Raw genomic sequence first — 8,444 nt, 5'->3', positions numbered from 1 at the left:
TGGAGCTTGCAGTGAGCTGAGATCCGGCCACTGCACTCCAGCCTGGGCGACAGAGCGAGACTCCGTCTCAAAAAAAAAAAAAGAAAAGAAAAAAAATACAAAAAATTAGCCTGGCGTGGTGGTGCGTGCCTGTAGTCCTAGCTACTGGGGAGTCTGAGGCAGGAGAATGGCGTGAACCCAGGAAGTGGAGCTTGTAGTGAGCTGAGATCATGCCATTGCACTCCAGCCTGGGAGACAGAGCCAGACTCCGTCTCAAAAAAGAAAAAAGAAGAAGCAAGGGTAATACATAGGGGAGCAGCAAGCAAGTTCTTATTACTAGCAATATATCTACAATGACGGTTTTAAATCCTGCTGTAGCTGGAAACTATTTTCTAAATAAAGACCTAGGATCAAACTCGTGCTCAGGCTGTACAGGCACATGTGAAAACTTTGTCATGTCCTTGACTATGTTTTTAACTATGTGTCCTTGATCATTTATTTGTAGGCAGCAATTGGTTAAGTTAAATTTTTTACAGACTCCTTCAGCTGCCAGCAAGTAGTCTAAGGTCAGTCTATTCTGATAGATAGCATTCTTCATTTGGGCTTCCTGCCAAGCTAAAACAGTCAAAGCTCTGCCAGTTTCATTAGTAATTATTTTTAAGATGGCAGGCAACTGTATGATCTGATTGAGCAAGTAGATGGGGGTTCAGTATCTTCATAAGCCGTCTTGTGCCCATGTGGCAGGCTTATAATACTGTGTGATCCTTTCAGAGGGCCACTCATTATCTTTCCAGTTTCCTATAACTATGCTTCTCTTTTCTTGGGAGGCATAGACAAGGAAGCCTAGGAACTCACTTGGTTTTGCGGGTAAAAAAAAAAGGACAGCTTAAGAGTGCCAATAACACAACTGCCTGCCTATTTATTAGGTAACCAAATGTGGGCTCTGTGCCTACATATCCAGTATAGTCCAGCAGGGCCGTCCAGTCCTGATGAGATTCTGGATAAGCCCAGGCAGTTTTTAACTTAGAAAATTTACTAAATGGGTTCTTTTCAGTGTGGTTTAGGCCCCACAAAATAATTGTCTTTGTTGTGCTGTTGTACAACTTCTGTGCTATACAATTAAGATTTCTTACTGGGATGATAAAGTTTTTTCCTCCTCTAGCTATACAGTATTGTTCAATAATTGAGGTTTTTAGGACCTAGAAGTTGCTAGCTTAGGCCTTCTGAACTGGAATTACATCAGGAGCTGGATCAGTGGGCACCAACTCTTGGGCTTCCGAAGGCCATCGGTCTCTGATAGTGGTTCCTCCACATACGTAAGAAGTAACACTGCGGGAATGAGCTACACTTTCTGCTAATTGGAGCAACAATTTTTTTGTCTTTTTCAGAAGTTCTGGTTCTGGTAGATTCAGCTCATCATAAAAGGTTTGAAACACTGGTTCGGGAGAGCTCTTGTGAACCTCCCTTTGGAATAAAATGACAACTTGGGGGATTTAACCTTGTCCCATCAATTCAGGGTTACAAGTTCTCCTTTTTTCTAATGGGGATCTAGGGGATGGGTAATTATTAGTTCTAGTGGATTACAGTGACCGGCAGCACAGGAGGGGTTGGCAGGGATCTAGGGGATGGGTGATTATTAGTTCCAGTGGGTTACAGTGACCGGCAGCACAGGAGGGGTTGGCGGGGATCTAGGGGATGGGTGATTATGAGTTCCAGTGGGTTACAGTGACCGGCAGCACAGGAGGGGTTGGCGGGGATCTAGGGGATGGGTGATTATTAGTTCCAGTGGGTTACAGTGACCGGCAGCACAGGAGGGGTTGGCGGGGATCTAGGGGATGGGTGATTATTAGTTCCAGTGGGTTACAGTGACCGGCAGCACAGGAGGGGTTGGCGGGGATCTAGGGGATGGGTGATTATGAGTTCCAGTGGGTTACAGTGACCGGCAGCACAGGAGGGGTTGGCTTCCTCCTTCTGAAGGTGAACCGGGTCCTTTTTGTTCTTTTTCTAAGTAACCTAAATAACACATGGCTAACAGGCACAATTTTCACAAACTTCTGACTCATGACAAACATATTTATTTTCTATTCTGTAGCTTCTTTCCTAATTAAGAGAACCACATCCTGTTCCTAGCTTGTTACTATTAATGGTTGCACAAGCATCAAACCTTAAAGTTTCTTGTTTGGGGATTCCTTTTTCTTCTGTTCTAGTTATTGTTTTACTTGTATCACCGAGGAAAAGGCCAGTTCTTAATCTTATTTCAAAAACGGTGGCTGCAGGGGGCTCAGATGGATTATAACACACATCAGGTTGGTCATTCCTCAGGCTACATATCTTGTACTGAGTGGCATTATACAAACAAGTTTCTTTTAAGGTTCCTACACATTTATAATAACCATAGAACAGAAAGATTGTTTTAATTTGCTGTCCTACTTCAGTGACCTGATGAATACACTGGGAACAGTCTCCAGTTTGAGTAAGGTCAGTTGAATCCTTTACTGTATAATCTAAAATTTAAGGCCGGGCGTGGTGGCTCAAGCCTGTAATCCCAGCACTTTGGGAGGCCCAGGCGGGTGGATCACGAGGTCAGGAGATCGAGACCATCCTGGCTAACATGGTGAAACCCTGTCTCTACTAAAAAAGACAAAAAAACTAGCCGGGCGAGGTGGCAACTGCCTGTAGTCCCAGCTACTCGGGAGGCTGAGGCAGGAAAATGGCATAAACCCGGGAGGCAGAGCTTGCAGTGAGCCTAGATCCGGCCACTGCACTCCAGCCTGGGCGACAGACTGAGACTCCGTCTCAAAAAAAAAAAAAAAAAAATTTAAAGTGTAGAGTGTTAGATTAAGTTGCATCAGAGGAGTGGTACACTCCTTACGGTCTCCCTCTTCTTTTTGTTTAATCAATAGAGTTTTGAGTGTTCTATTAGTTCTTTCAACTATGGCCTGTCCTTGGGAATTATAGGGAATTCCTGTTGTATGTGTAATTTTCCACTGATTTAAGAATTTTTGGAATGCTTTACTTCAGTATCCTCATCCATTGTCAATTTTAATTTTTTTTTTTTTTGGAACTCCCATGACAGCAAAACAAGATGATAAATGTTTTTTAACATGGGAAGTGCTTTCTCCTGTCTGGCAAGTTGCCCATATGAAATGTGAATAAGTATCAACTGTTACATGGACACATGATAATCTTCCAAATGAAGGTACATGCGTGACATCCATTTGCCATAACGCATTAGGACACAGACCTCTGGGATTGACTCCTGCCTTTTGAGTGGACAGCTGTAGGACCTGACACTGGGTTCAATGTTATACAATATTTTTTGCCTGTTTCCATGTGACATCAAATTAGTTTTTTATTTTTATTTTTAAATTTTTTTTTTGAGACAGAGTTTCACTCTTTTTGCCCAGGCTGGAGTACAATGGCACAATCTCGGCTCACCGCAACCTCTGCCTCCCAGGTTCAAGCAATTCTCCTGTCTCAGCCTCCTGAGTAGCTGGGATTACAGGCATGCATCACCATGCTTGGCTAATTTTGTATTTTTAGTAGAGACAGGGTTTCTCCATGTTGAGGCTGGTCTTGAACTCCTGACCTCAGGTGATCCACCCGCCTTGGCCTCCCAAAGTGCTGAGATTACAGGCATGAGCCACTGGGCCTGGAAAATTTGTTTTTTAATCCTGCTGCATTTACATGAGTCAAAGCATGAGGTTCTTGTGCTTTTGTGAATGCAGATGATACCAGTAAGTCAGCTTGTTCATTTGCTTTAGTCGAAGGCCCTGGTAAATTAGTGTGTGCTCCAATATTAGTAATATAAAACAGGAAATTTCTTTTTCTTACAGTTTGCTGTAATAAATTGAACAGCTGGTTTCACTGATCATCCGTGCTATATTTAATTAGAGCTGTCTCAACATCCCTTGTAGTCTGTACTACATATGCAGAATCTGATACAATATTAATAGGTTGATTGAAATCTTGTAACACTGCAATGACTGCAACCAACTCTGCTTTTTGAGCCGATTGATACTGAGTTTTGATGACTCGCTCTTTTAGGCCTCTGTAAGCCACTTTTCCATTACTGGAACCATCAGCAAACACTGTCAGAGCATTTTCTAAAAGTTTATGTCTGGTAATTTTAGGTAAAATCCAAGTAGTCAATTTTAAAAACTGGAAGATTTTTGTTTTTGGGTAATGATTATCAATAATTCCCACAAAATCAGCAAGATCAGTCTGCCATGCACCAGAATTGATAAAGGCTTGTCTAACCTGTTCCTTGTTTAAAGGAACAACGATCTTGTCTGGGTCATTTCCACGCAATTTTATTATTCGTAATCTTGCCTGACCAATTAATGTAGCTCTTTGATCCAAGTGCAATGTAAAAGTCTTAATTGTACTGTGAGGAAAATTTTTCAAAATCCTGCTCCGCCAGAGGAATGGTCAAAAAGCAATCTTTCCGATCAATTATATTTAAAGGACCGTCCTTTGAGATCATGGCCGGAGAGGGCAACCCAGTTGGAGAGGCCCCATGGGTTGAATTATGGCATTTACGGCTCCTAAGTCAGTTAACATTCGCCATCTGCCGGATTTTTTCTGAATTACAAACACAGGAGAATTCCAAGGTGAGAATGAAGGCTCAATACAGAGTAGTATTGCCTCCAGCATATCACACCTCCAGTCACAGTGTGGTTTTCTCCTATCTAAGAATAGAACCAATGGGAATGGTCGGCTTTACACCAAGACATTCCATTCCCAGGACTTGCAGGAGACAGATGCCTTCCTCTTATCTCAACTGCAAAGAGGCCTCCCTCTTTCACTCCTCCTCCTCAGCACAGACCCTTCAAGGGTGTCGGACTGGTGGATGGTAAGGTCTTTCCTTTCCCAGGAGGCCATATCTCAGGCTGTCTCAGTGGGGGGAAACCTTGGACAATACCCAGGCTTTCTTTGGCAGAGTTCCCTGTGGCTTTCCACAGCGCATTGTGTCCCTGGTTAATCGAGAATGGAGAATGGCGATGACTTTTACCAAGCACACTGCCTGCAAACATACTGTTAACAAGGCACATCCTGGCCAGGCATGGTGGCTCACGCCTGTAATCTAAGCACTTTGGGAGGCTGAGGCATTCGGATCACAACGTCAGGAGTGCCAGACCAGCCTGACCAAGATGGTGAAACCCCATCTCTACCAAAAGTGCAGAAATTAACCAGGTGTGGTGGTGAGCACCTGTAATCCCAGATACTCAGGAGACTGAGGCAGGAGAATCTCTTGAACCCTGGTGGCAGAGGTTGCAATGAGCCAAGATCACACCACTGCACTCCAGTCTGGGCCACAAAATGAGACTCCACCTCGAAAAACCAAAACCAAAAAAAAAAAAAAAAAAAAAACCCCGAAAAACAAGAAACAAAAAAGGGCACATCCTGCACAGCCCTAAATCCATTAAATTTTGATTCATTATAGCACATGTTTCTGTGAGCACAGGGTTGAGGCTAAAGTTACAGGTTAACAGTATCTCAAAGCAGAAATAATTTTTCTTAGTACAGATCAAAATGGAGTTTCTTATATCTTCCTTTTCTACATAGACACAGTAACAATCTGATCTGTCTTTCTTTTCCCCACAATCCAGGCACAGCACCTTTCCTTAAACTCATTCATGATACAGAATCCTTTGCTCACATGTTGTTTCCCTGCTGACCTTCTCCCCACCATCACCCTGTTACCCTGCTGCACTCCCCTCACCAAGATAGTAAAAATAGTGATCAACAAATACTGAGGGAACTCAGAGACCAGCACCGGTGGGGGTCCTCGCATGCTGAGTGTGCCCGTCCCCTGGGCCCACTGTTCTTTCTCTATACTTTGTCTCTGTGTCTTATTTCTTTTCTCAGTCTCTCATCTCCACCTGATGAGAAATATCCACAGGTGTGGAGGGGCTGGCCCCCTTTATTTTTCACATATAGGATTGATTTCTAAAGACTAATGTTACATGAGGAAACAGCTCAGAGGAGGAAAGAAAAAGAGCCAGGCCTGGCTCTTCCTCCAGTGAAGTCATCTTCCTCGGTGGATTAATCTGTTTCTTTCCTTTCTGAAATGCCAGATATTGTAGTAGCCAGTCTTTTCTGAGTCTGAGGCAGTCTGCCTGACACGCTCAGTTCCACTCACCCATGCCTGACCTCAGTTCCTCTCACCTGCTCTGAGATTCCATCCCCTGTGACCCGGTGACAAGAACTTCTTAAGAGGCTGCACTGGGCACGGTCCTGGGAAGGGCTCACACCCAGACATGGATGGACACCGGGTGTGGGCCCCCTAGTGTCAGTGCTATTGAGGAGCCTGGATTGTTCAGGGGCCACATCTGGATGTCAGCAATTTGTGGACCAGATCAGAGAAACAATATGTGAAGTGCATACGTTATTGTGCACAGATATCTGGTCAATTCTGAAAAAGGAGACCAATAAGGGGAGATATTTTGTATCTGATTTGGTAATGCATTTCAAGCCACACTTTGGGGGCGGGGTCTGGTTAGACGGCGTGGGGCGGGTGGGGACTGGGGTGGGGCAAAAAGTAGGAGGCTGCCTGGAGGCTGGGCTGGACAGCGGGACGGGGTGTGGCCAGAGGCTTATTTTTGTCTTGGGGCCTGGGCTTGAAATGGGGTGTTGTTCTTCAGGGCGGGGCCTGGCGGCGATGGGTCGGGGCTCTCTCCTCAGCTGGGTCCATGATGTGAGCTGCTGTCATCCTCTTCACCTCCAGGACTGGATCCCCCGGGTTCTGATTGGTGGATTGTTGCTGGTGTGCCGTGATATTACCCCTAATATCACAGGGATACTTCCTGCCCATTTTAAGTTAGCATTTCCAACAATCGAAGGTAAAACATTTTGTAGTGGGCCACCCGTACTGAACGCTAAATCTTTTTTTCTCTGAAGTTGAAAATGGTTTTAAGGCAAAGCGCCTTTTTCGAGCAGGTAGAGTCGCGCGTCCTGCAGGCGGGGGGAGTTCCCCTCAGGCTGGGGCAGGACTGGGGACAGGGGCAGGTACCTCGGTAAAGGGGTGGAGTGGGGCGCTGCTTACAACCGGGACTGACAATTAGAATGGCTTAGTAAACTAAGCAAAGTCCTGGGTTGTTTGAGTGGATAATGGACACTGAAAGGTGACGTGGAAAACTGCCTATGACACTATACCCACCGTTTATTTAGTCTTAGGAAGACTAAGCATCCCCAGCAGTAAGACCTCCTGGGATCCTTGTCCCTTCTTACGGAGTGATAAAGTAACCTTCTCTGAAGTGTGTCAATCCGTCACCAATCAAGTTGCTGCAGCCTGTGCACTGGTCTTGAATGGAAAATGTGGTGATTCTGCTAAAGCTTCTCTGCCTTTCCCTGTTTGTGAAAACCTGAACGTCTCTACTTGGGAACGCTGATCCCATTTCTTTGGAGTTGATGTTGCCATCTGGCTTTCTTCAAGCGTTGTGTTCACATTAACTCTATACTTAATCATATATTTTAAATTTTATTATTTACTGCTGACTTCAGTTTCTGTCAGATTGTAGGAGCCTCACCAGAGAGGGCACCTGTCACCATGTTGTAAAACTCACACTTGTCAAAAAGACATGGGTTAGGGTTACTCCCCCTCCCTCAGCTACTTAGCTGACACAGATGGTCACCTCCACTACCAAGTAGAGCCAGGATGAACTATGTGTGACCAAGGGTGTTGTCAAGTCCTCTTCCCTGAGGACTGATTAGTGTTTATCTTGAAAACATATACTTAATGGGTTGTACAGAACAGTGAAGTTTCTTTCTCTCTTTTCAACCTCTTAGCTGTTTGCCTCTATTTCCCATCACATTCTGGTCTAAGGCTTATTTATTAATAAAACTGTTTTCATTTCTTTCTCTGTTATTGTCATGGAGATGATTTCTCATTTGGGAGAAGATTTTTTGGTTTTCAATTATACTTTGTCAACATTTAAAAAGCGAAGTAAAGAATATTTCTTGGGCCAGGCATGGTGGCTCATGCCTGTAATTCCAGCACTTTGGGAGGCCGAGGCAGGCAAATAACTTGAAGTGAGGAGTTCGATACCGGCCTGGTCACCATGGTGAAACCCCGTCTCTACCAACAATACAAACATTAGCCGGGCATAGTGACACGCGCCTGTAACGCCAGCTGCTCCCGAGGCTGAGGCAGGAGAATCGCTTGAACCCAGGAGGCAGAGGCTGCACTGAGTCGAGATCTCGCCACTGCACTCCAGCCTGGGCGACAGAGAAATACTCTGTCTCAAAAGAAAGAAAAAAAGTGAAAGCAAAAAGTAAATAATAATAATAAAAGAAAGTAATAGATCTCTTCCACAAATGTGCTGGGACAACTAACTGGATATCCACATGGAAAAGAATAATCATGGATCTGTACGTCACACCCTCAAAAATTTTATTTAACAAAAAAAATTTTTTTTTTTTTTAAGAGAAAGAGAGACGAGCAAGGGAGACATGCGGCAGTG

This window comes from Macaca fascicularis, chromosome 19 (assembly GCF_037993035.2).
Source record: "Macaca fascicularis isolate 582-1 chromosome 19, T2T-MFA8v1.1".
NCBI classification, from domain to species: domain Eukaryota; kingdom Metazoa; phylum Chordata; class Mammalia; order Primates; family Cercopithecidae; genus Macaca; species Macaca fascicularis.
Note: the sequence above shows the minus strand (reverse complement) of the source record.